At 44.0% G+C, this 27,953-nt stretch overlaps 2 protein-coding genes across 2 annotated transcripts in view; one reads left to right on the top strand and one right to left on the bottom strand.

Annotated features, from left to right (window-relative positions):
- The window catches only part of LOC130368623 (dual oxidase maturation factor 1-like), a 48,206-nt gene extending 40,501 nt beyond the window's left edge, over positions 1-7,705 (bottom strand). Inside the window, exon 1 of the mRNA XM_056572556.1 lies at positions 7,582-7,705. The gene's annotated coding sequence lies outside the window, so the exon portion shown is untranslated. The remainder of the gene's footprint in view (positions 1-7,581) is intronic.
- Positions 7,706-7,806: 101 nt separating this feature from the next.
- Positions 7,807-27,953, top strand: part of LOC130368624 (dual oxidase 1-like) — a 174,849-nt gene continuing 154,702 nt past the window's right edge. Inside the window, exon 1 of the mRNA XM_056572557.1 lies at positions 7,807-7,921. The gene's annotated coding sequence lies outside the window, so the exon portion shown is untranslated. The remainder of the gene's footprint in view (positions 7,922-27,953) is intronic.

The following is a 27,953-nucleotide window of genomic DNA, read 5'->3' as shown; positions in this document are numbered from 1 at the left end:
GGCAAAACTTAGAGTCCCCATCAAATTTATCCGGCAAGGATAAGCGTATCCCAGGAGCGGCCACTCGCTGCGGAGGAGGTGCAGGAGCTGGCGGAGGAGATGACTGCTGAAGCTGTGGTAGCAACTGTTGTAGCATAACGGTCAGTTGAGACAGCTGTTGGCCTTGTTGCGCAATCTGTTGTGACTGCTGGGCGACCACCGTGGTGAGGTCAGCGACAACTGGCAGAGGAACTTCAGCGGGATCCATGGCCGGATCTACTGTCACGATGCCGGCTGGCAGGTAGTGGACCCTCTGTGCCAGAGAGGGATTGGCGTGGACCGTGCTAGTGGACCGGTTCTAAGCCACTACTGGTATTCACCAGAGCCCGCCGCAAAGCGGGATGGTCTTGCTGCGGCGGTAGTGACCAGGTCGTATCCACTAGCAACGGCTCACCTCTCTGGCTGCTGAAGATAGGCGCGGTACAAGGGAGTAGGCAGAAGCAAGGTCGGACGTAGCAGAAGGTCGGGGCAGGCAGCAAGGATCGTAGTCAGGGGCAACGGCAGAAGGTCTGGAAACACTGGCAAGGGACACACAAGGAACGCTTTCACTGGCACTAAGGCAACAAGATCCGGCAAGGGAGTGCAAGGGAAGTGAGGTAATATAGGGAAGTGCACAGGTGATAACCCTAATTGGAACCACTGCGCCAATCAGCGGCGCAGTGGCCCTTTAAATCGCAGAGACCCGGCGCGCGCGCGCCCTAGGGAGCGGGGCCGCGCGCGCCGGGACAGAACAGACGGGGAGCGAGTCAGGTAGGGGAGCCGGGGTGCGCATCGCGAGCGGGCGCTACCCGCATCGCGAATCGCATCCCGGCTGGCAGCAGGATCGCAGCGCCCCGGGTCAGAGGACGTGACCGGAGCGCTGCAGCGGAGGGGGAGAAGCGAGCGCTCCGGGGAGGAGCGGGAACCCGGAGCGCTCGGCGTAACACTTGTATTGGCTCAGTGCCTGCAAAAGACATATCATATGTAAAAAAAAATTCACTTGCATACCAATATATTATCATAAATAGACCTGAGACTGAGCTGGCTGTTTTTGAGGCAGCAGCTACCCAAACAGTAGTCATGGTAGCTTCGGGATACCACAAAAAGACGGGCAAATTCGGTTTTAAAGCCTACTGGGCATTTCCCTCTTTTTTTGTTGAGAAAAATAAAAATGTTGTGTCTGTTATCAGCCTTACATAGCCTGCGCAGAGGAATGGTGTGTGAAACACAGAGATATTAATCTTACAACACTGCAGGCTGCACCTCTGTAATGTTTGCCAATAGAAAAAGGGTGCCAGGCACACATTGTTCTCACCACCCCTTAAGTGCCAATAGTGGCTTGCAAAGTAAGTCAATTTGTATTTTTGACATCCCAAAGAGAGTCAAGCTGTGCATGTAGCCTCTGTGCCCAGTGTGTGCCATAAGCTTTCCGCATCTCTGGCTCTTTTACACAAGCTGTCTAGCCGCAACATAATTCTATTCCATTTGTGTTTGGAAGTCTTCTATTCTCATCTTGCCGGAAGACAGGTCATACATAGCTGAAATATTGCATAAAACTACATGCATAGTTTAACTCTAGGATATGGAAGAATAAAATGTACTTACTTTGCAACTCTCCACTTGGGTTTTTTTCTGGCAGTTTTTGGAAAACGGCCACTGAAGTTTTTGAACCAAAGTCAGAAGTGGATCCATAAGGGAGGAGAAGTGTAAGTCCTTCCTTTATATGACCTATTCCTTTTGAATACACTTCTGGCTTTGGCTCAAAAACTGCAGTGGCAGTTTTCCAAAAACTGCCAGAAAAAAACCCAAGTGGAATCCTAGCCTAAGTGTGCTTACTCTACATGCTAAAGAAAATGCAGCCAAAGCAGTAGAGGTAATTAGCTGAAGTGTGCCCCTAGAGGTTATGGCTATTATATGTGAGGTGTGCACTGTGGTTGATGGGAATGCAGAGAGTTGTGTTCTCTTTACAGTCTCATGTGCAGCTCACATGGTTGCTAGTGGCAACTGAATGTCCGCTACACCTACAGGTGATTAAAAGGAGTGTGACCAGACTGGTGTTAATTCCGTGAGTTTAGGGTATGCCAAATTTTACAACAAACTTAAACGACATGCAAGAAATTATTATGGTATAAAGACAAATAAATGCTGTGTTTGCACTGCACATTATATTCTATGTGGTAGCATAAAAATGCACGTGTCAACAAAACTTTCAGTGAGCAAGAAAAGAAGTGCTGCTATTGTTGATACAGTCTTCAATTACCTTTATGCCTTAATATTATACCGAAAAAAATCATAAAAATAAATGTGTCAGTAACTCTTTTCAGGCATATGTGGTCTGCTTAGAAGTCAAATGCATATGACCCTTGTGAGAAAACATGGCTTCTGAATTAGAGCTGGTTCACATCTATACCACAGCACTAGGTTGCGTTTAAATGATATGCTGTGGTATACCCACAGGGGGAGATTTATCAAAACCTGTGCAGAGGAAAAGTTAACCAGTTGCCCATAGCAGCCAATTAGATTTTATTATTATTTTTTTTTAAAGAGGCCTCCGAAAAATAAGAGAAGCAATCTGATTGGTTGCCATGGGCAACTGGTCAGCTGTTCCTCCCCACAGGTTTTGATATTTCTCCTCCATAGACTTTGATTAAGTAAAAGTTGCCAGAAGTATGTTATTTTGGAAAGTTTTGTGTGCAATTTTTTGCGGGGTAGAAAAGTTCTGCATCCACTACCTTTCTGTACCAAAAAAAATCACATGTTGTTGTATACATTTTTTCCCCCATAGAGATATATTAGTGATGTATTGTATAGTAAGGTATGCTATTAGTTTTCTCACATAGAAGTATATAAGTGACATATGGTGTGCTACAGTTTTTTTTTCTCTTGTTTTACAGTTTTTACATAATTTAACATATTAACAAAAAAAAACTTTAGACAGTTAAAATGTATTCAAATGGATACAAATGGATACCACAAACAAAAATGTATGCAACATTAAGCCAAAATGTTCATGTTCATTGTGATACACAATGAACAGAAGAGTTGGGTATAGATGTAACTCTACCCTTAGGCTATGTTCACATGTAGTATTTTGCTCAGAATTCGGTTTGTATTTTGGCAAGTAATTTTAGCAAAACCAGGAGTGGGTCCAATACACAGAAACAAATCATGCTATTAGTTTGTTTATGTGGTGTTCAACTTCTGGCTAAATATAATGGTCAAATGACTAGTTATGTTAAAGGAGATATCCAGGATTGAGAAACGCATCCCCTATCCTAAGGATATATATAGGGGATATGTTTAGGATCGTGGGGGGGGGTCCGACCACTGGGTCCCCCCGCAATCTCCTGTATGGGGCCTGGGCGTGTGTCAATCTCCACATGAAGCGGCGGCCGACACGCCTCCTCAATAGAGCGCTAAGGCAGAGCATGAGATTGCCGAAGGCTCTGCCATAGAGTTGTATTGAGGGGGCGTGTCAGCCGCTGCTTCATTCGGTGGTCGACATGCCCCCTTCCTGCGAGCTGCTGGGACCCTATATAGGAGATCATGGTCGGACCCCCCGCAATCTAAAAGTTATCCTCTATCCTTATTTTATAATGGAAAAACAGCCAATTGGTTTAGAAGAACTCAAGCTTATTTACATAAACTTCATGCAACATTTGACAACCAGAGAAGACCTGGTTCATGAGCCTAAGTCTGGTCACACACTGCCTGTTATGGGCAATTTCCAAATTCTTAATCTGTCTGGAAACCCTTCAGCTACAATTCATGTTCCAAACTGCTGACACTGAGACAAGGCGTCCCATGGTACCTTGCATATATCTTTATGCAGAGGCGTAGCTTGTAGCTTCTGGGCCCGATGTAAAATCTGCAACAGGCCCCCATATGCTATATATAATACTGGTCTCTTATGGGGCAGATGTGTTTTGGGGCTCCCTTAGACCCCAGGGCCCTGATGCCACTGCTACCTCTGCTACCTCTATAGCTATGCCCCTGTTTATGTGCTTCATAACATCCTCTTATTCTCTGATGCCAAATGTCAGGGTGTGTTCACACGTCCAGGTTTTTAATAGCAATTATTGAATACAAGTCTGGAAAAGGTCATAAAAAAAGGACACGTGTTAAAAAAAGATTGAGGCTCTTAGAAAGATTAAATCTATTACTGTCTTTGTATTCAGGGATTGTAGTTCAAAACCTGAACGTGCGAACACACCGTCAAAGAGGCATTTCCAAGTCCCTGAAGTGCTGAGAGCTGGAATGCCTCCTTCCTTCCCTTCTCATCCTGCCCCTGTTGGATTGACAGGAAGCTGAGCTCTGTTTCTAAAACTCACACCTGCGCACGATTTGTGTGTACAGGTCAGGAACATGATTTTGAAACAGGGCATAGTGCTGGAAGTCCTGACTGTCAATCAAGCAGATACAGGGATAAGGGGGAGGAGGCATTCCAGCCTGCAGTGCAGTTTGGGAATGCCCCTTTGACACTTGGCACCAGAAAATAAAGGCATTTTTCTATGTTATGGAAGAACAGACAGAAATATGAAAGGTACCATGTACATTGTTATGAAAGCTAACAGATTCCCTTTAACCTGTAAATGACCCATTGAATTGAATAAACAATAGAATGATTGCTCATAGACATAAACATATTTGTTTGTATTGCCACTTGTGGAAATGTCCAAACTGATAAAATATAATTTTTAATTTAACCACATGGAAATTGCTTTAAAGCGGTACTCCAGCGCTAAGACATCTTATCCCCTATCCTATATGGGCTGATTCTAACGGGGTGCGGCATGGAAGATCACGGGGGTCCCCAGCGGCGGGACCCCCATGATCAGGCATCTTATCCCCTATCCTTTGGATAGGGGATAAGATGTCTTAGCGCTGGAGTACCCCTTTAACATAAAAATATCAAATACTAGAATTATGGTTCTTTGGTCACATCACATCCCACAAAAAAAAAAATGTATACATTGCCAAAATGGGTCAGATAAAAACTACATGTCATGGTGCAAAAAACGAGTCCTCATGCAGCTTTGTAGACAGAAAATGAAAAAAGTTATAGGGATCAGAATATAGCAATTTAAATACATTTCTTAAAACTTAACATTTTCTAAAAATAGTAAAACATGAAAACATCTATACAAATTGGGTATTAACCTGAGGAATACAGATAACATGTCAATTTACAGCACAGTGAATGGCATAAAAACTGAATTTCCATTTCACCTTTCAAATATTTATTTTCTGTTTTGCAGTATATTTTATAATAACATGTCATTACAAAGTACATTTAGTCCTGCAAATGAACAAGCGCTCATTTGGCTCTGAAGACTAAAAAAAAAATTACAAAAGAATTGAAAACCCAAATATGTTAATTCCCTGCATCGTTAGGGGGTTAAAGGGGTATTCTGGGATCTAACATTTTATCCCCTACCCAAAGGATAGGGGATAAGATGTCTGATCGCGGGGGGCCCGCCGCTGGGACCCCCCTAGATCTCGCTGCGGCACCCGCATTGTATGTGGAGCTGCGTCTCCAGTTTCGGAAACCTGTTTGGTTAGGGGATAAAATATTAGATCCCGGAATACCCCTTTAAGATTGAAATAAACGGTGGAAATAAGTAGAAACATTGCAGCAACCAGGAAAATTGTCACATGGATAAAACTAGAGAGTAAAAGTGGCTTGTTCTCTTGTGTGGTTGATTCCATTCCTGGGTTTGGCTACAAATACTGACCAAAATACTATTAAAGGAATACTGTAGTGGAAAATAACTTATCCTCTATCCAAAGGATAGGGGATAAGTTATAGATTGTGGGGGTTCTGACCGCTGGGACCCCCCGTGATCTCCTGAACAGGGCCGTGGCAGTCTGCAGGAAAGGGGCGTTGTGTCCCCCGCATGACGCGGTGGCCGTAGAGATACATGAAGGGGGCCTGTCTGCCGCGGCTTCATACAGGAGATCACGGGGGCTCCCAGCATTCGAACCCCCCCCCACTATCTATAACTTATCCCCAATCCTAGGATAGAGGATAAGTTATATTCCACTACAATATTCCTTTAATATATGTGTGTGACAACCTAGCCTATGGGCTCCATTACACTGTGTAATTTCTGGCATATTAAAGGCATGACAAAACACATTTTAAAACACTAGTAGTTTATAGTATTTTAGGGCTGTTTTAGTGACTTGTTTAGTTTAGTGTCATTAAGTATATACATTTATACCATTTTTTTTTTTTTACTCTATAGAGTACTATGGGAAATCACCATGGAAAAATTGCCATACACAGAGCATTCTGAATATATATATAAAAAAAAAAGTCCACTAATTAAAAAACTTCAAAAGTACCAGAACACAGTGTATACATTTTAACCACCTTCTTGACCTATCCTGTACAGTTACCACATAGGTTGGGTAAAGGGGTATGATGCGGGGGGTATGTCTGCAACTGACACCCATAAGCAATGACCAGCATCAGACATCAATCCGATATTGGTTATTCAACTGTGTAAATGCCGATCAAAGTGATTGTGGCACATTTAAACAGCTTTGTTGTGGAACAGTGGTCCGCCCACCTACCCCCTTCCCCTCATCATGTAATCACAGGGTGGTGATGGGTTGTTAGGGCAGCCTGAGGCCTTTACTCAGTTAGGTACCTACCCTGGCTAAGCTACTGATACAGCCTGTCTGTGGCAGTATATGGAAAATAAAAGGTGCCAGCAAAAGAAATTTAAAAATACTAAGTAAATATTAACTTGATGGAAAAAATAAAAATGTCTTAAAAGTGAATAGGAAGAAAATGTAAGCCAAAATTTGCATTTTTTGGGGGGAGGGGGGTGATGTTGGGAACAGATGAAACAATGATTGTGAAAATCATATATTTGTATTTTGTAACTTGTATATTTTGTACTATACTAATATTTATTTAATTTTACACAAAAGGGTCGTAATTTCCTTGTAAGAATAACAAAGCTTTTCTAGATTGTCTGTACCTGTCCACAAAATGACGACCACAAGATTCTCAAACACAGTTTGTTCTGTTACACTCTTTTTCTACATCATTACTATAAATACTGCCTCAAGTAAGGTTTTTATTTAGATATTAAAAAAACACAACATATAAGTCTCTATGTTTCTAACAAAGACTGCAAAAAGTTCAGCCCCACATCAGCTAATCCAAAACTGGACTTGTAATTGACGTAAATAAGTTGTGTTATCAGTACTACCCGCTTCCAAATGTCCTATTAGGAAATTCTGACATTATAGAGAAGTATCCCCAGGATCCCAGCGATGAGGATCACAATGTCCATCAGAGTATCAGTTCTGCTCTGACAGTCTTGGTCCAATAATGTATGATATAGACATTCATTTGAATGGCCAATACGTACTACATGTACACTGTGGTGGCCATTACAGGGGCAAGATGTGACGAACTACAACTTCCAACATTGTGGGTGTTTTCAGAAGCCAGACCTATCTATTGCTATGTGGTATGACATCTACTGCCTCTGATTATACATAAGACAGTCAGATAGTAATACAGAAGCAGATACGTTTTCTTACCTTGTCCTGTTCGCTTTAGAAGTTTGCAGCTGCTGAGCTCGTAACAAGTTTTAGCACTTTGTAGCTTCATCAATGAATAATGAGCTGTCTAGAATCTTCACATCCCTTCTTCAGAAAGAGGTGTAAGCATTGCGAAAGTCTTACACTTTGTATGTACATGTCTGGAGCTGTATATTTAAATGAGTCCTTCCACTGCCCTGCCCACCTCACCAAACCAGAGCTTCATTCTGAGAGAATCTCGTCTCACCCTCAATATTTGCAGAAACACACACAATGCTGCAAGCCTAAAGAAGACGAAAAGGAAGGATAAAACTGCCTGAAAAGCTACTCTATAGTGAAGGTCAGTAACATTACATTTCTATGCGGTAAACTCTGTGTTTGGTGTTTGACAGGCTAGTATTATTCTCAACAAGCATATGTCTTCACAATATATAGGTTGACTTGATATAGATGTATATACTTTTGATGATATACTTTTACTTTTGTACTTTGCTTACTTTTGTGTTTATGTATTTCTATATTACTCATCACATTAATGATCTGTACAGGCTTTCTCATGGCTAGACCTCATACTCATGCAGAGTAGGCAAAATTCATTGCAATGTCTTTTTAGTACAGGTATGCTACGCTGGAGAAATATCATAGGAATATAAGATAGTATGTATATTTAATAGTTCAAGCTTTATAGGTTTAGTGAATCAGCATGTCATAAGCAACACTGTACCTAGCTCCTGATTTGCAGAGCATCTGTAATGGTTCTCTACCTACCATCTATGTACAGTATGTATCATCTGTGCATGAACAAATCTTTGTGACATGTTTTCTAGGAAGGGTGTCCATAACCACCACTTATTTTTGTTGGCTATGACTGCATGATCCTAACTAGATGCTGATCCTGGACATTATGTTTTCCTCAAAGGCTATTTTATATAGGAATATTTAAGTTCATTTCTATAAAGTCTGCCCTGAACATAATATTAAATCTAAATACAAAATGTAGCAAACACTACACAGCACAGTAATTATACCATTATCCACACCACTGCCCTTCCAGGTCACAAGCAGGCTTGACCTAATATTATTTACTTATTATAATTAAATGAAGAAGTATATAAAGTTTGAATACAGTGTAACACCCAACTTTTAACTAAAGAAAAAAATGACTTGGGAAATTAATTGTGATGTCTTTACTCTGCTGTGGTCCTGCAGCGGTCTTTGTCTCCTCTTCTTCAGGGCACCGATGGCGTTGCTCTATTACCAGGGCTACTAGCCCCACTGACTGCAGGGCTGGTTGGCCTATCAGGGAGTAGTGTTGAGCGGCATAGGCCATATTCGAATTCGCGAATATTCGCGAATATATGGACGCGCGAAATTCGCGAATTCACAAATATGCGATATTCGCGAATAATATTCGAATTGCGAATATTCGCGAGCAACTCTATCAGGGAGTTGAGATGCTGGGCCAATCAGGCTTGAACTGAGCATCCTATGTAGCCTGATGGTGCTAGATTTAAACAGGCGGCTGCTAGCCACAAATGCCTGTGATGGTTGCTCCTCGTGTTTCACATGCATTCTGTAACTGCTTATTGGTTCTATGGTACTCTGACCCCTTACCTTGGTTTTGTGATTCTGGTGTTCCGTTCTGGTTCAGACTCTGGATCTGGCTTCTGACTTTGGTACAGTTCCTGATATTGTCCCTGATGTTACTTCCTGGCTTTGACCTTTGCTCTAGCTTCTGACTAATTCTGATTCTATTACTGATACAGACATTTGGTTCTGACCTGGCTTGCTAACTATCCTACCCTTTCCTGTGCACTTTCAGTTGGGGCTGTTGCCTAGGGCGGATGCCTCAAGTAGGTGGGGACCAGGGAGCGGATGAAATTAGTTCTGCACATCCTTTTCCCTGACAATACATTAGTATTCACTGAAATCCATAAAGTGAAACTTAATCCAGTCATAATGGCTTACAGCATTGTGACATTTTTGTGTGTATTATAAACAGGCAAATGTAATATGAAATAACAGTTACCCTACCATCTGTGGTGACAAAGTACTTTGCCAATTGAGTGTGCTTAGATTCTCAGATTATTGTAGTTCCCTAACCATTCTTCAAGAGGCATCATTTACATATCATTTGCTCTTCAAACTATAGGATTTAGGTTTTAGGAATTTCAGCTTCAGCTGAAGACCCCTTGCCATTCATTTAACAGTGTACACTTGTTCCGTACCATAGTTCATCTGCATCAGTAACAACGGCCCTTCTCAGTCCACTTTTTCCCAGCTAAGCCATTGCTAAGGTATCACTACTATGGATGTAAAATACCGATGAACTTCAAAAGAGAGTTTTTCAATAAATAATAATGAACAGCCCAAGGTCCTCTTTTTTTTTGGTCTGAATCAAAAACACTATCATAGAAACACAACTATTTTCAACAAAAGCATTCTAGGTGTATCAGTTCGAGAGATAGTTTAAGAAAGACCTGTGGCCGCTCTTCACATGTCTCTTTTAGTAACAACTTGTATTCTCCATGAAAAAACTATTCTAGAAAACATATTTTTTATTTTTCTCTGTTGTACCATTCCTCTGGTATACTTAAAGGGGTACTCCGGTGAAAACCTTTTTTCTTTTAAATCAACTGGTCACAGAAAGTTAAACATATTTGTAAATTACTTCTATTAAAAAATCTTAATCCTTCCTGTACTTATTAGCTGCTGAATACTACAGAGGAAATTATTTTCTATTTGGAATGCTCTCTGATGACATCACGAGCACAGTTCTCTCTGCTGATGTTATTATAATAATAATAATGCCTTATTTATTGTTGTCCTTAGTGGGATTTGAACCCAAGTCCCCAGCACTGCAAGACAGCAGTGCTAACCACTGAACCACCATGCTGCCCTTAGCATACATCTGCTATGCATGGTTGCTAAAATGGACAGAGATGTCAGCAGAGAGCACTGTGCTCGTGATGTCATCAGTGTTCCAAAAAGAAAGGAATTTCCTCTGTAGCATTCAGCAGCTAATAAGTACTGGATGGATTAAGATTTTTTAATAGAAGTAATTTACAAATATGTTTAACTTTCTGCCACCAGTTGATTTAAAAGAAAAAAGGTTTTCACCGGAGTACCCCTTTAAAAGAAGTGTGTAACTGAATAGACACGAACAGGTAAACTGAATACCATTGATTTTTTCATGAGAAAAGCATCTGTCAAATGGTGGGACATATATACAAATGAACAGTTAGTTCTAGAAAATGTGCTGGAGGCAGAAAAAATGGGCAAGCTGGCTAATCAAGTGGACTAAGTGACTTCCCAGTATGCAGAAGGTAGCAGCCATTAACCCAACAACAGGTCAAGGGCACCCAAAGCTCATTGATGCATGTGAAGAACAAAGGCTAGCTCATCTGAACTGATCCTACTATAGTACATATTGTTTAAAAAGTTAATGCTGTCTTTCATAGAAAATTTTCAGACACAAAGGGGGGTATTCATCAAGAGTGGTTTAGATGCATGTCTTTTTACCCGACTTTACATATTAATTTGTGTGGTGGAAACTGTGTACCTTTACCAAATGTATTACATGGCACAGGGCATGTGATAAATCTGGTACTGATCCCATTTCTAACTTCAGTACTCCACCTTGTATGGTGCTTCCTTTCAACTTTTTGTGCAACTTTTTTAACCTGGGCGACAAAATGTGTGACTTTTTAATAATGCTGTCCACAGCCAGTTTTGCAAGCCAAGTCAGTGCTTGTGTAAATTTGTGCTTCAGTTAGTACAGTGGCGCCAAAAGATGCGACAAACTGAAAAGTGGCACATCGTAAATTCCTGATCACTACATAATAACTGAAATCACAATTTGGTAAATTATTTTAAAAAAAATATTCCTTTAAAGCAAAAGTTGCAATGAAAAGTCATTAAACAGCATCTGAGACAAATTGTGTGACAAATGTATGCCACAAAACCAGGGTAAACCCAATGATAACTTCCCCCAAAAGTGTATTCCAGCTAGCTACGTATAATGCTGTTTAACTGCAGATTCCCAGGCAATAGAGAAATTGAACAAGGTAGCCTGGTCTGGTGCAATACATATGTACAATACTGCTCTGGTATGTATGCATCGCTTTCTTGGGGAAAATATGACACTTGGATGTACTATGGAGAGAATGACAAGCTGGTAAAGGCAATGTGATAGGGCATTACTGCATTACTGTAAATGTTACTTTGCATGTGCCATCTACCTAAAACATTTTGCAGACCAAGTACACTCCTTTCATGAAAATAGAAATCCTTAATGGCAGTGGCCTCTTTTAGCAGGAAATGTGTATGTGGGGAGCATGTGGGAAGAAGGGCTAGTCTTTCTAGTCTGAGCCCACAATAAGGCTATTGAAGCACACATTCTTCACAAAGTTACGCATATGGTTGCATATGGTAGCCACAGAATTGTTACAGAGACCATGCTGACCCCACTGAAAGTGCATAAAATAGACAAACAAACATCATTCAGAACTAAACCATGAAGATATGGAAGAAGGTGGCCTGTCCCAAGAACAGCTTGTATAATGTTATAGGCAATGTTCAACTTGGGTCCTGGCATTCATGTGCATGTTTACGTTCCTGTTAAATTATCATTTATTCAGACCAAGTACACCCTTCATGTTCTTCCCTAATGGCAATAGCTTTGGCTGCATTATGAATTTTTCCCACTCTGATTCTTATGTTCAGCAGTTAACAGTATTGTGTACTGTAAGGCCTACGTGGACAAATGTGGACCTACTGGGTTGCAACAAATTTAGTTTAAGACTAAACTAAGCAGAGTCTAAGGGATTTACATGTTTTCACCCTTCAACCTCCACACAGAAATCTGGACTTCACTGGAAGGATTCCTCAGGACACCATTCAGATTGGTTAGAAAAGGCAGAAAGATGAGCAGTAGGAAAAGACATGCTTCAGGTGCCTCAGCAGCAGAAACAGGCAAAGACTTGACTTGTCCGCAATGCATCTCGAAAAATGTGCATCTCTTGGTAAAAGAGAGACATTGAACCAATTAGGCCACATTCACATCACAATGTGTGCCTCTAAGGTACAAATATGTCAGGAAAACCTCAAAATAGGGTGCCAACATATCTGTAGACATGGCCCCATTCATTTCAATGGCCCAAAGGTAGTGAGCTAGTAACAATGTTCAGGTCATTTTCCAAGCATCTATGAGTTTGGCTTTGTCTTAGAAATGTGAAAATCAGCACTTTTCAGTTTAGCTAAAACTTGACCGGATGGACAAAAGAAATACAAGACAACAGCACAAGTAATGGAAGACTCCGTTTCCTATGGAAAGCTGTGAGTTATTGGTTCCGCACATGCAAGGTTTTGGCTAGATGTTAGCTTTTATCAAGCATGCTTGATAAAGGCTAACATCTAGCCGGAACGCTGCATGTGGGGAACCAATAAATCACAGCTCTTTCCATATGAATTGGAGTCTTCCATTACTTGTGCTGTGGCCTTGCATTTCCTTTGTATTTGGACAATGGAGTGGCCCTTCGGTTGACCACGAGTACGATGGATTGGTTCAGTGCTGTCTTTTGCCTTTTTGTTCTATGATTAACTGGAATGTAATTACTTTCTGACTATGTTTGGGCCATTGAAATGAAAAAAAGCCATGCTTATGCTAGCAGGGATACCCAATTTTAAGGTTTTCCCGACATATCTGTGCCTCTGAGGCACAAATTGTGGTGTGAAAGCACCCTTAAGTATCTGTTAGGATGAGGACATACAAAGCTTGTAGCACACCATTTGAATTTGTTTCAGGACTGTATATGAATCAAAAAGCCAAAAAGCCAGATTGCATCAAGAAGTCTTTAGATGAATATGTTTGGAAGAAATTCATTGTCTTTATGCTAAACAGCTTCTTAGCTGTATTATTTCTAAACTGAGAGATGGCTTTGCAAATATAATTCTTAGTGTTCAGTCTGACAGCGGAGTTGGCATCAGAAACATTTGAAAACAAGGAGTTAAGATAAGACACCTTGGAATGTTGCTTGTAACAATTAAAAATAGAAAATACACAAAATGCCAGATATGTTTCCCCAAAATTTGGTTGATATGTTTCACTTGTCTATTCGAATGAGGATAATAGGTGAAGAGAATTCTGCTTGACATGCATTAATCTGCAGAGCAAATGACAGAATCCCAATACAAACTGAACTTCTCTATCCAAGATAATATGCAAGCGTATTGTAAACAGAGGTGTACTTAATGAACAAGGTGGCCAAAGAGACAGCAGAAGGAGACTTGTTAAAGGAATAAAGTGTCCCATCTTGGGGAACCGGTCCACCATCATCCAGATAACAAAGTAGACAGAAGAATTGGGCACATCAGTTATAAAGTTCATTGCTATATGGGTCCATGGAGAGCAAGGAATGGCAAATGAAGCAACAGACTGGCAGGCTTTTCGTGAGAGCACAGGTTTAGCAGGCCACCACAAAGTCCTTAACATCAATCAGTCCCTTTGTTGGAATGACTGAATGGAAGAATTGGATTTATATGATTCTGTGAAACAAAAATCTTCCTTATAGGGACATCATAGACTCGGACAGGAACTGCTTACAGAATTTAGGTGGGGACAATAATATAATCAGGTTAAGAAGAGAAATCAATTGGATAAAAAAAAAAATAGACAGGTTGTCTTAAAGGGGTACTACCGTGCTGACAAAGGATAGGGGATAAGTTGCATGATCGCTCGGGGTCCCGCTGCTGAGGACCCCCGCAATCTTGCACGCAGCACCCCGCTCTCATCAGGCCCAGGAGCGAATATCCGCTGTTGCACACTGTTGCTGGTATTTTGGCCAATTCTTCCATGCAGATCTCCTCTAGAGCAGTGATGTTTTGGGACTGTTGCTGGGCAACACAGACTTTTAACTCCCCCAAAGGTTTTCTATAGGGTATAGATCTGGAGAGTGGCTAGGCCACTCCAAGACCTTGAAATGCTTCTTATGAAGCCACTCCTTTGTTGCCCGGGCGGTGTGTTTGGGATCATTGTCCTGCTGAAAGACCCAGCCATGTTTCATCTTCAATGTCCTGGCTGATGGAAGGAGATTTTCACTCACAATCTCACGATACATAGCCCCATTCATTTTTTCCTTTACACGGATCAGTTGTCCTGGAACTTTGATGATGAACAGCCCTAAAGCATGATGTTTCCACCCCCATGCTTTACAGTAAGTATGGTGTTCTCTGGATGCGACTCAGCATTCTTTCTCCTCCAAATACGTCGAGTCGAGTTTTTACTAAAAAGTTCTACTTTTGTTTCAGCTGACCATATGATATTTCTCCCAATCCTCTTCTGGATCATCCAAATGCTCTCTAGCAAACTTCAGTTGGGCCCAGACCTACACTGGCTTTAGCAGGGGGACATGTCTGGCACTGCATGATTTGAGTCCCTGGCAGCGTAGTGTGTTACTGATGGTAGCCTTTGTTACTTTGCTCCCAGCTCTCTGCAGGTCATTCACTAGGTCCCCCCATGTGGTTCTGTGATTTTTGCTCACCGTTCCTGTGATCATTTTGACACCTAGGGGTGAAATCTTGCGTGGAGCCCCAGATCGAGGGAAATTATCAGTGGTCTTTCTTCACACAAGCTGCTTGCCTATTGCAGATTCAATCTTCCCAGCCTGGTGCAGGTCTACAATTTTGTTTTTGGTTTCCTTCGACAGCTCTTTGGTCTTGGCCATAGGGAAGTTTTGAGGTTGTGGACAGGTGTCTTTTATGCTGATAACAAGTTCAAACAGGTGCCATTAATGCAGGTAATGAGTAGAGGACAGAGGAGTCTCTTAAAGAAAAAGTTACATGTCTTTGAGAGCCAGAAATCTTGCTTGTTTGTAGGTGACCAAATACTTATTTTCCACCATAATTTGCAGATAAATTCTTTAAAAATCAGACAATGTGATTTTATGGATTTTTTTTTTCATTATGTCTCTCATAGTTGAGGTATACCTATGATGAAAATGACAGGCCTCTCTCATCTTTTTAAAGGACATCTGTAGTGCAATATAACTTATCCCCCCCCCACGATATCATGTAAGGGGCCGCAGCAGTATGCTGGAAAGGGGGGTTCCGTCCCCACATGGTGCGGTGGCCAACACCCCCCCTCCATGTACCCCATAGAGATACATGGAGGGGGCGTGTCTGCCACGGTTTTCTGCTGGGGACAAAACTACATTTCCTGCAGACTGCTGCGGCCTCGTCCAGGAGATTGCGGGGGGCCCCAGAGCTGCGACCCCCACGATCTATAACTATAACGATCTATAACTATCTATAACTATATCTATATCCTTCGGATAGGGGATAAGTTATGTTGCACTACAGATGTCCTTTAAGTGGGAGAACTTGAACAGTTGGTGACTGACTAAATATTTTTTTGCCCCACTGTATGTAGTGCAAAGGTCTCAGCTTGTTGCCTGCTAAAGACATCAACATATTCTAAATATGACTCAGGAAAACTACAAAAGTCTGACTCCTCATGCAATAAAGGCCAGATAACAGGCATGCAACAGTAGTGTCAGTGTTCTACCTATCCAGTGATGTGGCCAGATGTCAAGTTAATTATTAGGTCCTGCTTTTAGACCCACAAAAGTCCCAAAAGTAGATTGCAAATTGCTCTCTGAAGAACATAAAATGAAAATTTTTTTGGACTGCTGCTTTCCGCTTACTTCCCTGACAATTGAGCAGTAGATTATTGCAGCAGGTATGCAGTAATAGGGAAGCTTACCCTCATACTGTACACACAGTCAGCTACTAAGCGGCATACATATAAATTTAGGAGAATATCATCCCACTGACAGCTAAATGTTACGATTCGGCAGGCTGGATGTGGATCCTCTGTGTCAGCGAGGGATTGGCGTGGACCGTGTCGGTGGACCGGTTCTAGGGTTGCTACTGGTATTCACCAGAGCCCGCCGCAAAGCGGGATGGTCTTGCTGCGGCGGTAGCAACCAGGTCGTATCCACCGGCAACGGCTCAACCTCGCTGACTGCTGAGAAGGCGTGGGACAGAAGGACTAGGCAAAGGCAAGGTCAGACGTAGCAGAAGGTCGGGGCAGACGGCAAGATTCGTAGTCAATGAGGATAGCAGGAGATCTGGAACACAGGCTTTGGACAACACTAAACGCTTTCACTGGCACAAGGCAACAAGATCCGGCAAGGGGGTGCAGGGGAAGTGAGGTAATATGGACAGGGAGCAGGTGGAAGCTAATTAGGCTGATTGGGCCAGGCACCGGCCCTTTAAATCTTAGAGAGCTGGCGCGCGCGCCCTAAGGAGCGGAGCCGCGCGCGCCAGGACGTGACAGCCGGGGACCGGGACAGGTGAGTGACTTGGGATGCGATTCGCGAGCGGACGCGTCCCGCTATGCGAATCACATCCCCGCCGGCAATGTCAGTGCAGCGCTCCCGGTCTGCGGGTCTGACCGGGGCGCTGCAGAGAGAGGAACGCCGCGAGCGCTCCGGGGAGGAGCAGGGACCCGGAGCGCTCGGCGTAACACTAAACAGTAAATGATCCCAGCCTGCGGCTGTGGAGGGATTAGAGATAGTGGTATAACTTAACAGATGGCATGGCCACCTGTCATGATGGACTGGGGGGACAGGGAGAGTGAGCCCTAAACTGACCCTAAAACATCTCTCTCTGCCTACTTGCCTATCCATCCTAAATGATGGATCAACAACTGGGCCAGAACAGAAAACTACTAGACAACCAGATATACCAAGCAGGATACAAATATTAACAGGGCAGAATATAAACAGGCAAATTGATAAGGAAACATAGGAAACTGTTCACAAACAGGTGCAAGCACAAAGGACATAGATCAGATCAACCAAACAGGAATACAAATATAGGACACTGTACACACTGGACACAAGACTAGGAAACGGATGAGTCAGAATAGACTCCTTGAACAAATTAGCTCAATCCTGCAGAAGACCTTTGGTAGACAAAGTGAATAAACAATACACCCAGAGTCCCCTACACAAAGGTAAAAGAGATCTATTGCTAAACAGGAATATAACATACAGAGCACAGGTAACAAGCAAGACTCAGACACAGTTTGAATACAGACTAAGAACGGACATCCTAATCCTAAAACCGACAAATGTAACACAGACTAACTACAAAGAAAAAGACTATATAACCATGGCTAAAACTCAGATAAATACAATGTAAATGCTCAAGCAGGCCTGAAAGTGTATGGCACAATAACCAGCACCAGTTCTCCTTCGTTCAGAGCATTAACTATTTCCTATCCAGGTAGAATAGCAAACTGCTCTGAACAAACTAGTGTGTGAATACACACCTAAACAGAAAAATGCAAAAACAAATAATATATAATTATATAATTCTGGTGAGATCTCAAACATGTGGTTTATGCAATACAACCAAAGACTCTGCCTAACCTGTAGACAATTTGTTAAAAAGAAATTGGCAGTTATACCACCTGCAAGAATCCCAGGCCTCAAAGGCTACTATTACCAAAGACTACACGCTGGCATTGATGTTAAGGTGGGCGATACATAGTACTAAGAACTGCAGACTTTTGAATAGTGGTCATTTCATTTTTTTTTTTTAATTGTTGCTATGTTTTTTTTTTTATACACATGCCATTCTTTTACAGGCTACATTTGAATATAAATCCCATAAGAATTAAAAGAAATGTGTTTTGTCTGCTCCTGTATTTTTCTCTTTAAAAATGGTAAATATATTACCAATTCTCTAAGGGTATGCAAACTTTTCAGAACAACTGTACTCCCCTCTAACAGACGACATAGCAAAAGGGACAAGACAGCCACAAAATCCTTGAACAGACACTCTCATGCAAATACCATCTCGCTAACTTTAAACTAGCAAACAGTCCTATGTAAATAACACAACTCCCTTGTTGTGTGGTCATCTATCCCACCAAGTGTGCATAGTCATAGACTTAATGCATGCAATTGTAATAGGACATTATTTAACTTTGCTCTGGGAGCTTTAGAGTAAATCCACATCTCCCAATGCTAAGGTTCAGTGGCGTTGCTAGGGTTGGTGTCACCCGGTGCGGTAGAAAATGGTGTCACCCCCCATACCTCCCCCCTCCCCCCAGTAAGTTTTTAGCCTGTTGTGACAGACACCACTGTTGTAGCGCATTGTGAGAAATTCCAGTATAATAATCAGATATACCAGTTGCCACAGAATAGGAAAGTGTTAAAGAAGTTTTCACCATTTAAATATACAGCTCCCAGAATTACTTAAAGGGGTACTCCACTGGAAAACATTTACTTTTATATCAACTGGTGCCAGAAAGTTAAACAGATTTTTAAATTACTTCTATTTAAAATCTTAATACTTACAGTACTTATAAGCTGGTGTATGCTCCACAGGAAGTTGCGTAGTTCTTTCCAATCTGACCACAGTGCTATTTGCTGACACCTCTGTCCATGTCAGGAACTGTCCAGAGCAGGATAGGTTTGCTATGGGGATTTGCTCCTACTATGGACAGTTCTTGACATGGACAGAGGTGTCAGTACAGAGCACTGTGGTCAGACAGAAAAGAAATTAAAAAAGAAAATAACTTCCTGTGAATCGCTTATACAGCAGCTAATAAGTACTGGAAGTATTAAGATTTTTAAATAGAAGTAATTTACAAATCTGTTTAACTTTGTAGCACCAGTTGATTAAAAATTTTTTTTTGCCAGTAGAGTACCCCTTTATGCAGTGGTGAGGGTATGCTGGGAGTTGTAGTTTCACTTACCATAACTGTAGAACTGACAAGCGACTACAGCTCTGATAGGACACAGAGAGGAGAATGTACAATGATATCAGTGACGTCTTCTCTATAGTCTTCCCTTATCTAATTCAGATGGTACATACCGCCTGGTCCAGCTAAAACTTCTGTCTGTAGAATGTGACGCCCAGACGTCTCCTCACTATATCAGCGCATTCTCATCCTCTATATGAAAACAATTATTATTATAAACCTGCCAGACATTGTATCCTCTAAATATAATACTACTATACACTATACTCTTTGATTATAAACCTTCCATACACCATACCCACTGAATATAATAATACCACACACTGTACATTCTGAATATAATACCAACACATACTGTACACTCTGAATATAAATCTGCCACATACTGTACCCCTGAATATAATACTATCACATACTGTACCCTCTGAATATAATACTACCATATACTGTACCCTCTGAATATAATACTACCATATACTGTACCCTCTGAATATTAATCTGCCACATACTGTACCCTCTGAATATAATACTATCACATACTGTACCCCTGAATATAATACTATCACATACTGTACCCTCTGAATATAATACCAACACATACTGTACACTCTGAATATATTACTACCACCCACTGCGCCCTCTGAATATAATACTTAGAGATGAGCAAACTACAGTAAATTCAACTCGTCACAAACTTCTCGGCTCGGCAGTTGATGGCTTTTCCTGCATAAATTAGTTCAGCTTTCAGGTGCTCCCGTGGGCTGGAAAAGGTGGATATTGTCCTAGGAGACTCTTTCCTAGGAATGTATCCACCTTTTCCAGCCCACCGGAGCACCTGAAGGCTGAACTAATTTACGCAGGATAAGTCATCAACTGCTGAGCCGACAAGTTCGTGACGAATCAAATTTACTGTAAGTTCGCTCATCTCTAATAATACTACCACAAACTGCGCCCTCTGAATATAATACTACCACCCACTGCACCCTCTGAATATAATACTACCACAAACTGCGCCCTCTGAATATAATACTACCACAAACTGCGCCCTCTGAATATAATACTACCACAAACTGCGCCCTCTGAATATAATACTACCACCCACTGTGCCCTATGAATATAACACTACCACAAACTGCGCCCTCTGAATATAACGTTGCCATACAGTGCACCCTCTGAATATAATACCACAACCGCAGTAACACCCCTCAACATCCGTTAGCTGATGCTATTACCACGGGAGGGGGGTATTGGTGGTGTTGCTAGTGGATGATCGGGGTGCTACTACTGGGGGGGGGTGTTGCTAAAGGATGATGAGGGTGCTACTGGCCATCCCCCCTGGCAGTATCACCCCCATCATCCATCGGCAGGATCATCCTCCTGGCAGGAGCACCGCCATCATCCACCATCAGGATCTGCTGATGGAGGTGCTGCTGGGGGGGGGGTAGTTGCTGGCGGATGATGAGGGTGCTACTGCCAGGGGGGGGAGCATTAGGTAGGCAGCAGTTCCCCCACATTAGGTAGGTAGCAGTTTCCCCACATTAGGTAGCATCTTTTCCCCACATTAGGCAGCATAGATTCCCCACATTTGGTACCAGTTTCCCCACATTAGGTAGGTACCAGTTACCCCATATTAGGTATCAATTTCCCCATATTAGGTAGCACAGATTCCCCACATTAGGTAGCAGTTTCCCAACATTCGGTAGCACAGATTCCCCACATTAGCTAGCATAGACTCCCCACATTAGGTAGCATAGACTCCGCACATTAGGTATCATAGACTCCGCACATTAGGTAGCATATACTCCGCACGTTAGGTAGCATAGACTCCCCACATTAGGTAGCATAGACTCCCCACATTAGGCCGCAGGTTCCCCACAATGCTTCAAAGTCCCCCCCACACACACACACACACACACATGCACACACACACACACACAAAAAAAACAACACATACAACACAGAGAGACACACACACAAACACACACACACAGTCAGAGAGTCACACACACACAGAGTCACACACAGAGTCACACACACACACAGAGTCACACAAACACACAGTCACACACACACTCAGAGAGTCACACAAACACACACACAGTCACACACACACACACACACAGAGTCACACACACAAACATAGATAGCGACAGACAGACAGACACACACACTCACCCATCCAGCGCAGCGCTCCTTCTCACCGGGCGCAATGCGAGTGACGTAACTGACGTCCCCCTGCGCGGCCATGCGGTGTGACGTCAGGCCGGCGCAGACGTAAGAGCGGAGGCCGGGCACAGTACTGGTGAAGGTGAGGGGGGGGCGTGATGACGGACGGGCGCACTGAAAGGGGGGGGGGTTGCTAACGGACGGGCGCACCGCACACACAGCACGGGGGGGGGGGGTGCTGACGGATGGGAGGCCGGTTGGGCACAGTAGGGGGGTGTCAGTGTAGCTGGGGAGGGGGTGTGGGTGCTGCGGAGCGTCTTGGTGTCACCCCATTAGGTTGGTGTCACCCGGTGCGGGCCGCACCCCCCGCACCCGGGTCGCAACGCCACTGCTAAGGTTATCACTGCCAAAGATGTAGCCCTGGATAAGATTGGGGAGGTGAATTACAAAGTGCATCAGCCAGGGAAAAGGAAAGCAGTGCAGTTATATCTTGTAAACTTAATTATACCTTGGAGAGAAGCAGAGTCACTGGCAGCATTAGTTAGCTACTCCTGTTCCTGAGAACAATAAGGTGAAAATTGCTGATACCTTAGCTTGTTCCCAAAAACAGAAGACTGGGGAATTTTTTCAACACAATATAGACATGTTCCCTAGCTTGCCAGGTTGCAAATATTTTATTGAAAATGAGATCCTTACTGACTGTCAGGTGAACGTTAAAGTAAATCTATGCTGATTTCCAGAAGCACCTAGACAGATTGTCTCAGAAGAGGTCCAGAGAATGCTAGCCTTAGGAGTAATTGAAAAATCCAAAAGTGAATGGTCCAGCCCAGTTGTATTAGTCCCAAAACTAAATCGAAGATGGCATTACTGAAGGGACTTCCAGAAACTCAATGAAGTTTCAAAATTGGATGTCTATCCTATGCCAAAGGTGGATGAGTTAATTAAATGGTTAGGTCCAGTAAGATACATAACCACTCTGGTTTTCTACTCTGGGTTTATTCAGATTTCCCTGTGTTTAGTGCCAAGAACTTGTATCACAGGGATGGAACAAGCATAATATTTGTGGAGATAGAGATGACTAATCCTCAAGTCTATAAAGTTGAGGCAATACAAAACTGGCCACAAAAAACAACAACAACAACAAAAAACAGGTAAGAGCTTTCTTAGGTATTGTGGGGTATAACCAATGTTTTGTGACTGACTTTGCCAGTATTGCAGCTACTTTGACTGGCCTTACAAAATAAAATAAAAATCAGTGATGATACAATGGTTATCTGAGGAAGAAAAGACATTTAATGAATTATAAATAGTATTGCTGTAGACAGCCAGTGCGGATAGAACCTGATTTGTCAAAGGAGTTTATAGTTCAAACAGAGGCCTCAAAGGTTGGACTAGGGGCCGTCCAGTCACAGGGAATGAATGGGGAATTCATCCAGTCATGTACCTGAGCAGAAAAACTCAACTCATGTGAGAAAAATTATTCCATTCTATTTATTATTCCAATAAAATGGGCACTAGATTCTCTCGGATATTACCTGATTATTAGAAACTTCCGACTTTTTTTTAGACCTTGCCCAATTGAATTGGATGAGTCAAAATTAAGGGAATAATTTTAGGATAACACTTTGATTTTGTGGTGAAACATAAACCAGGTAAATGTCATTTAAAGGCTCATGCCCTGTCAAGAGTCCACTGTATGGTGCCAAGCTACTCGGCTTTGGGCAAAGGGGATGGGGGGGGGGTGAAAAGGAGATATGTAAGAACCATGGAAGGTATCTATCAATGAAACTTCTTGCCTCATTGACTTAAGTTTGGGTCCAGGTTTTGGGAGTGACTGAAGGTGTGTGTCACGATGCCGGCTGGCAGGTAGTGGACCCTCTGTGCCAGAGAGGGATTGGCGTGGACCGTGCTAGTGGACCGGTTCTAAGCCACTACTGGTTTTCACCAGAGCCCGCCGCAAAGCGGGATGGTCTTGCTGCGGCGGTAGTGACCAGGTCGTATCCACTAGCAACGGCTCACCTCTCTGGCTGCTGAAGATAGGCGCGGTACAAGGGAGTAGGCAGAAGCAAGGTCGGACGTAGCAGAAGGTCGGGGCAGGCAGCAAGGATCGTAGTCAGGGGCAACGGCAGAAGGTCTGGAAACACAGGCAAGGAACACACAAGGAACGCTTTCACTGGCACTAAGGCAACAAGATCCGGCAAGGGAGTGCAAGGGAAGTGAGGTAATATAGGGAAGTGCACAGGTGAAAACCCTAATTGGAACCACTGCGCCAATCAGCGGCGCAGTGGCCCTTTAAATCGCAGAGACCCGGCGCGCGCGCGCCCTAGGGAGCGGGGCCGCGCGCGCCGGGACAGAACAGACGGGGAGCGAGTCAGGTAGGGGAGCCGGGGTGCGCATCGCGAGCGGGCGCTACCCGCATCGCGAATCGCATCCCGGCTGGCAGCGGGATCGCAGCGCCCCGGGTCAGAGGACGTGACCGGAGCGCTGCAGCGGAGGGAGTGAAGCGAGCGCTCCGGGGAGGAGCGGGGACCCGGAGCGCTCGGCGTAACAGTACCCCCCCCCTTGGGTCTCCCCCTCTTCTTGGAGCCTGAGAACCTGAGGAGCAGACTTTTGTCAAGGATGTTGTCCTCAGGTTCCCAGGATCTCTCTTCAGGACCACAACCCTCCCAGTCTACTAAAAAAAAATTTTTCCCTCTGACCTTTTTGGCAGCCAAAATTTCCTTGACCGAGAAGACGTCCGAGGAGCCGGAAACAGGAGTGGGAGGAACAGACTTGGGAGAAAAACGGTTGAGGATGAGTGGTTTGAGAAGAGAGACGTGAAAGGCATTAGGGATACGAAGAGAAGGAGGAAGAAGAAGTTTATAAGAGACAGGATTAATTTGACACAAAATTTTGAAAGGACCAAGATAGCGTGGTCCCAACTTGTAGCTAGGGACACGGAAGCGGACATATTTAGCGGAGAGCCATACCTTGTCTCCAGGGGAAAAAACGGGGGGAGCTCTTCTTTTCTTATCCGCGAACCTCTTCATGCGTGAAGAAGCCTGTAAGAGAGAATTTTGGGTCTCTCTCCATATAATGGAAAGGTCACGAGAAATTTCATCCACAGCGGGCAGACCAGAGGGCAAGGGGGTAGGGAGGGGGGGAAGAGGGTGACGGCCGTACACCACGAAAAATGGGGATTTGGAGGAAGATTCAGAGACCCTGAAGTTATACGAGAATTCGGCCCATGGAAGGAGATCTGCCCAGTCATCCTGGCGGGAGGAAACAAAATGTCGCAAATAATCACCCAGGATCTGGTTAATTCTTTCTACTTGTCCATTGGACTGGGGATGATATGCAGAGGAAAAATTTAATTTAATCTTGAGTTGTTTACAGAGAGCCCTCCAGAATTTAGACACGAATTGGACCCCTCTATCCGAGACAATCTGCGTAGGCAACCCGTGAAGACGAAAAATGTGTACAAAAAATTGTTTAGCCAACTGAGGCGCAGAAGGAAGACCAGGAAGAGGGATGAAATGTGCCATTTTGGAGAATCGATCAACGACCACCCAAATAACGGTGATGCCACGGGAAGGGGGTAAATCAGTAATAAAATCCATACCAATCAGAGACCAAGGCTGTTCGGGGACAGGCAGAGGATGAAGAAAACCAGCGGGCTTCTGGCGAGGAGTCTTATCCCGGGCACAGACAGTGCAGGCTCGCACAAAGTCCCCAACATCCGTCTCCAGAGTCGGCCACCAATAGAAGCGGGAGATGAGTTGCACAGATTTCTTGATGCCCGCATGACCTGCGAGATGGGAGGAGTGACCCCATTTGAGGATTCCGAGGCGTTGGCGTGGAGAAACAAAGGTCTTTCCTGGAGGAGTCTGCCTGATGGAGGCAGGAGAAGTGGAGATCAGGCAGTCAGGTGGAATGATGTGTTGCGGAGGGAGATCAACTTCTGAGGCATCCGAGGAACGAGAGAGAGCATCGGCCCTAATGTTCTTATCGGCAGGACGAAAGTGAATCTCAAAATTAAATCGGGCAAAGAACAGAGACCACCGGGCCTGGCGAGGATTCAGCCGTTGGGCAGACTGGAGGTAGGAGAGGTTCTTGTGGTCGGTGTAGATAATAACAGGAAATCTTGATCCCTCCAGCAGATGCCTCCATTCCTCAAGTGCTAATTTAATGGCTAGAAGCTCTCGATCCCCGATGGAGTAGTTCCTCTCCGCTGGAGAGAAGGTCCTAGAGAAAAAACCACAAGTGACAGCATGCCCGGAAGAATTTTTTTGTAGAAGAACAGCTCCAGCTCCCACTGAGGAGGCATCAACCTCCAATAGGAAGGGTTTGGAAGGGTCAGGTCTGGAGAGCACGGGAGCCGAAGAAAAGGCAGACTTGAGTCGTTTAAAGGAGTCTTCTGCTTGAGGAGGCCAGGACTTGGGATCAGCATTTTTTTTGGTTAAAGCCACGATAGGAGCCACAATGGTAGAAAAATGTGGAATAAATTGCCTGTAATAATTGGCGAACCCCAAAAAGCGTTGGATAGCACGGAGTCCGGAGGGGCGTGGCCAATCTAAGACGGCAGAGAGTTTGTCTGGATCCATCTGTAGTCCCTGGCCAGAGACCAAATATCCTAGAAAAGGAAGAGATTGGCATTCAAACAGACATTTCTCAATTTTGGCATAGAGTTGGTTGTCACGAAGTCTCTGAAGAACCATACGGACATGCTGGCGGTGTTCTTCTAGATTGGCAGAAAAAATTAGGATATCGTCCAGATATACAACAACACAGGAGTATAACAGATCACGAAAAATTTCATTGACAAAGTCTTGGAAGACGGCAGGGGCATTGCACAGTCCAAAGGGCATGACCAGATACTCAAAGTGTCCATCTCTGGTGTTAAATGCCGTTTTCCACTCTTCCCCCTCTCTGATGCGGATGAGGTTATAGGCGCCTCTTAAGTCCAATTTAGTGAAGATGTGGGCACCTTGGAGGCGATCAAAGAGTTCAGAGATGAGGGGTAAGGGGTAGCGGTTCTTAACCGTGATTTTATTAAGACCGCGGTAGTCAATGCAAGGACGTAGGGAGCCATCTTTTTTGGACACAAAGAAAAATCCGGCTCCGGCAGGAGAGGAGGATTTACGGATAAAGCCCTTTTTTAGATTCTCCTGGACGTATTCGGACATGGCAAGAGTCTCTGGGGCAGAGAGAGGATAAATTCTGCCCCGGGGTGGAGTAGTACCCGGGAGGAGGTCGATAGGGCAATCATAAGGCCTGTGAGGAGGTAGAGTCTCAGCTTGTTTTTTGCAGAAAACATCCGCGAAGTCCATATAGGCCTTAGGGAGACCGGTTACTGGAGGAACCACAGAGTTACGGCAAGGGTTACTGGGAACCGGTTTTAGACAGTTCTTGGAACAAGAGGACCCCCAACTCTTGATCTCCCCAGTGGACCAATCCAGGGTTGGGGAATGAAGTTGAAGCCAGGGAAGTCCAAGGAGAATCTCCGAGGTGCAATTGGGGAGGACCAAAAGTTCAATCCTCTCATGATGAGATCCGATGCTCATAAGAAGGGGCTCCGTGCGGAAACGTATGGTACAGTCCAATCTTTCATTATTTACACAATTGATGTAGAGGGGTCTGGCGAGACTGGTCACCGGGATGTTGAACCTGTTGACGAGAGAGGCCAAAATAAAATTTCCTGCAGATCCAGAGTCCAAGAAGGCCACTGTAGAGAAGGAGAAGGCAGAGGCAGACATCCGCACAGGCACAGTAAGACGTGGAGAAGCAGAGTAGACATCAAGGACTGTCTCACCTTTGTGCGGAGTCAGCGTACGTCTTTCCAGGCGGGGAGGACGGATAGGACAATCCCTCAGGAAGTGTTCGGTACTAGCACAGTACAGGCAGAGGTTCTCCATACGGCGTCGTGTCCTCTCTTGAGGTGTCAGGCGAGACCGGTCGACCTGCATAGCCTCCACGGCGGGAGGCACAGGAACAGATTGCAGGGGACCAGAGGAGAGAGGAGCCGAGGAGACGAAACGCCTCGTGCGAACAGAGTCCATATCTTGGCGGAGTTCCTGACGCCTTTCAGAAAAACGCATGTCAATGCGAGTGGCTAGGTGAATAAGTTCATGTAGATTAGCAGGAATTTCTCGTGCGGCCAGAACATCTTTAATGTTGCTGGATAGGCCTTTTTTGAAGGTCGCGCAGAGGGCCTCATTATTCCAGGACAATTCTGAAGCAAGTGTACGGAATTGTACGGCATACTCGCCAACGGAAGAATTACCCTGGACCAGGTTCAACAGGGCAGTCTCAGCAGAAGAGGCTCGGGCAGGTTCCTCAAAGACACTTCGGATTTCCGAGAAGAAGGAGTGTACAGAGGCAGTGACGGGGTCATTGCGGTCCCAGAGCGGTGTGGCCCATGACAGGGCTTTTCCGGACAGAAGACTGACTA

The sequence above is a fragment of the Hyla sarda genome, chromosome 4 (assembly GCF_029499605.1).
Source record: "Hyla sarda isolate aHylSar1 chromosome 4, aHylSar1.hap1, whole genome shotgun sequence".
In the NCBI taxonomy this organism is placed as follows: Eukaryota; Metazoa; Chordata; class Amphibia; order Anura; family Hylidae; genus Hyla; species Hyla sarda.
The sequence above is the reverse complement of the archived record's forward strand: the minus strand, read 5'-3'. Positions and strand labels throughout refer to the sequence as shown.